Here is a 3,775-nt window from a genome sequence, read left to right on the forward strand (position 1 = left end):
GACACTGGACCCAAACGCTTGATAATCCGGACAGGACCGCGCCATTTCCCAACCAAAGGAGGTAAACCTCCCATGTGATGTCGGTGCTCAAAGTACCATACTATAGAACCTTCTACTGGCTGGAAATCAATCTTCTTGTCACGGTCGTAGTAGGCTCCATAGGTAGAACGAGCTTCCTTTGAGGCCTCCACAGCTGCACGGCGTGCTTCTTGCAGTCGCTCCTGAAGATTGATGTTCTCTGCAAACACGGCTTCATTGGTGAGACCGATGGGGAAGTTTGCATGTCGGCCAGTGAGCAAATACAGAGGTTGCTCACCTGTTGACCTATGGAGAGCAGAATTGATTTGCAATCGTAGTTCCGGGATGAATTGATACCATGCTCTTGGACGACTGCCTACCAGAGTGGTGAGAGCGGATTTGACCACACGATTGGTTCGTTCCACCATTCCATTTGCTTGAGGATGGTAGCGAATGGTATAATGGTTAGTAGCATGCATCATCTCAGTCAGTTCTCGGAACAGGCGGCTGACAAACTGGACCCCATTGTCTGTTTGAATCACTCTCGGTGGGCCAAAAATGGTAACCCAATGATCGAGGAATGCCCGGTGAACATTTGCTGCAGTGATCTTCCTTAGTGGGACTATCTGGATGTACCGTGAGTGTTGGTCGAGTATAGTTAAGGCCCATCGGACAGGAACACTTGGGCCAAAGTCCATTATATCCATAGAGACACGCTCTAATGGAAACTTTGCTAATGGAGTTTCAGCCATTGGCACTTTCTGTTGGCTACGAGATTGCTGGCAAATCTCACAGCCTTCCACATACTGCCGGGCACTTTTAAGCATGTTTGGCCAGTAGAACATCGACCTGGCATTTTGGAATGTTCGATGTATGCCCGGATGTGAAGCTAGTGGGGGTAAATGTGCTGCTTTCATGGCAGAATTCCTCAGATTTTGTGGTACAACGAGCTGGTAGCAGATACGATCTGGGAAGTGCCTTAGTCGATAGATAACATCATCTTTTAATTCAAAATCGCTAAGTGGAAGTGGCAGCTTTTTCTTTGGTAATGTTCCATCAGACAAGTACCGTCGAATATCAGCAAGTTGGGGGTCAGCTTTCTGCTCCTCTGCAAGTTTCTCAGGAGAAAGTTCAGTAATCTTGAGATGGGCTATTTGACGAGATAGGAGGTCTGGAACGAAATTTGTAGGCCCTTCTTTGTAGCGTATAGTAAAGTTATAAAATGATAAATCATGAGCGAACCTGGTCATCCTGGGCGATTTGGTTTTCCTTGAGAAAACGTATACAAGTGGGCGGTGATCGGTATACACTATAAAGTGCCTCCCATACAGGTAAGAGTCGAACACCCTTACTCCCTCCACAACAGCAAGAGCCTCCATATCAATGACCAGGTAACGGGTCTCGGCATCTCGTAACTTCCTACTGTAATAAGCTACTGCATGAGGGGTTTCTGTACCATCCCGCTGCATGAGGCAAGCACCAAGAGCTATCTTAGAGGCATCTGTGTGGAGTTCAAACTCTTTAGAAAAGTCAGGTTGACGTAGAACTGGTGCTGAAGTAAGCTTTTCTTTCAGAGTCTCAAAAGCTGCTTGCTGTTCTGGTCCCCAACTCCAAGTTTGGTGCTTCTTTAGCAAAAGATGTAAAGGTGATGCCAGGGTTGCATATCCTGGTATATGTTTCCGAAAGAACCCTGTAGCACCTAGGAACCGTCGAACTTCTCTGACTGTCCGGGGTGGTGGTGTCTGGGATATAGCAAACACCTTCTCACGGTTTGGTGACACTCCTTCCGGTGATATTGTGAAGCCAAGGAAGTCAATTGTTGTGGCGGCAAACTGGCATTTTTGGACATTCAGCTTTAGACCTGCTTTGGAAAGCAGTTGTAGGGTCTCCTCGAGATCTTTTAGATGCTGAGCAAAGTTGCTGCTATAGATGATTACATCATCCAGATAGGCTAAGGTATGACGTCCTAGCACTGATGACAACACAACATTCATGGTTCGTTGGAACGTAGTAGGAGCGGTAGATAAGCCAAAAGGAAGGCGACAAAACTGGAAGAGCCTATACCCATCAGAGAAAGCGGTTTTTGGTCTATCCGAGGGCTCCACTTCTACGCTCCAATATGCAGCACGTGCATCCAGGGTTGTGAAAATACTCTTGGGTCCCAATTCATCAATCAACTCATCAATTCGAGGCAGTGGATAAGAGTCACCCTTTGTCACAGCATTGAGTCCACGATAGTCAACACAGAATCGAAGTGCACCACCCTTCTTTTTCACCAAGACTACTGGACTCAACCAAGGGGATGTTGAAGCCTCGATAACACCTGCTCGGAGCATGGAGTTGCATTGTTCCTTAATTACTTGTCGAGTTGACTGGGGTAACCTCCACTGCCGTATACGAACGGGTTGGGCATCACCAGTGTCAATCTGGTGCTTGATGCCAGGCACAAGACCAACCGTCTCCTCACCACCACTGAAAAGACTCCTATAACGACAGAGAACCTGTGTGAAATCATGGCGCTGGGTGTCATCAAGGTGGCTCAAATCTGGTTGGAATTCAGTGTCTTCTACAGGCTCTACCTCAAAGATATCAGCAGCTTCACAGGCAGAGATAGCAATGGAGGGTGGTAGCTCAGCTTGCTCAACCTCCAGGTCACTATCATAACCAAAGTCCTCTACACCATAGAAGTGATCAAAGGCATCTTCCTCCCAGTCAAAATCCGAGTCCTTCAGATCACTTTCTTCAGAGAAACCTGCCTCGACAGGGCAACTGCTAGTCCTGGCGACGGCTTCTGCTGGGGGTGTCTGAGATTCCTGCGGTGACAAGGTACTACTGTAGATGGCTTCAATTGGCTCAGCCATACCGAGGCGAGTGCCATTGTGGAGGGTGAGTGGTCTTGGTGAGGAATTCACAGCCCACACAGAACAACGGCGACTCTTAACGGTGGTAACTGTAAATGGTACCACTAACGTCTCTGCTACTGTTGGAGTTACCATAACATCACCGTCTGCTGGGCCGGGGCGAGCGATGCAACCATCCAGAAAGCATCCCGAATGAGGCGGAATCTCTGTCTTGTGAAGAAGGTGTATTGTAGACACTCTCCCGGTATCTTGGTCAGGCTCTGTGATGGTCTCGACACTGGCAACCTCTTCTGTGGGCGACAGTTTCTTGGTGCATGTGGATGAGCAGACTTTAAGGGAATCAGTATCAGTATACACTACAGAGAACACACGTCCCTCCATAGTGAGCACTGCGCAGTTAGTGCTAGCATCAGATGAAAGGCTGAAATCAATTCTGTGGAGTAGGTCCATTCCTAAGAGAATATCGCCAGGGTAAGAAACATCCACTAGGCTTGCCTGATGCTTAATGGTCAAGTTCTCATCAAGGTGAAAGCTGAGGGTAACTTCAGATGTGGTGTAAATAGGTTGACCTGTTACCCCTCGAAGTGCCTTTGTTGGGCTCCTACATCTAAGCTTATCATGAGGATCAATACGTAAAGCAGCACTGGGCTTGATAAGGGTGACAGCTGACCCTGTATCAAGAAAACATAGTAGAATTCGTCCATTAACATTGAGTCCCACAAGTGGTCTTCCCATGGGCCCTGGGGCAGTCACTGTGGAAATTGGTAGGGTTGTCTGGGTACCGACCGTGGCTTGTGCTCCTAGTCGAAGATTCGCCAGTGGGGCTGGGAGCTCTGCCATACTGGCTAGATTGAAAGGGGCACTCTCTAGCAAAGTGGCCCGGTCTTTGACAGCGG

The sequence above is a fragment of the Penaeus japonicus genome, unplaced genomic scaffold (assembly GCF_977035675.1).
Source record: "Penaeus japonicus unplaced genomic scaffold, GWHDUDI00000001_assembly GWHDUDI00000015, whole genome shotgun sequence".
Taxonomy (NCBI): Eukaryota; Metazoa; Arthropoda; class Malacostraca; order Decapoda; family Penaeidae; genus Penaeus; species Penaeus japonicus.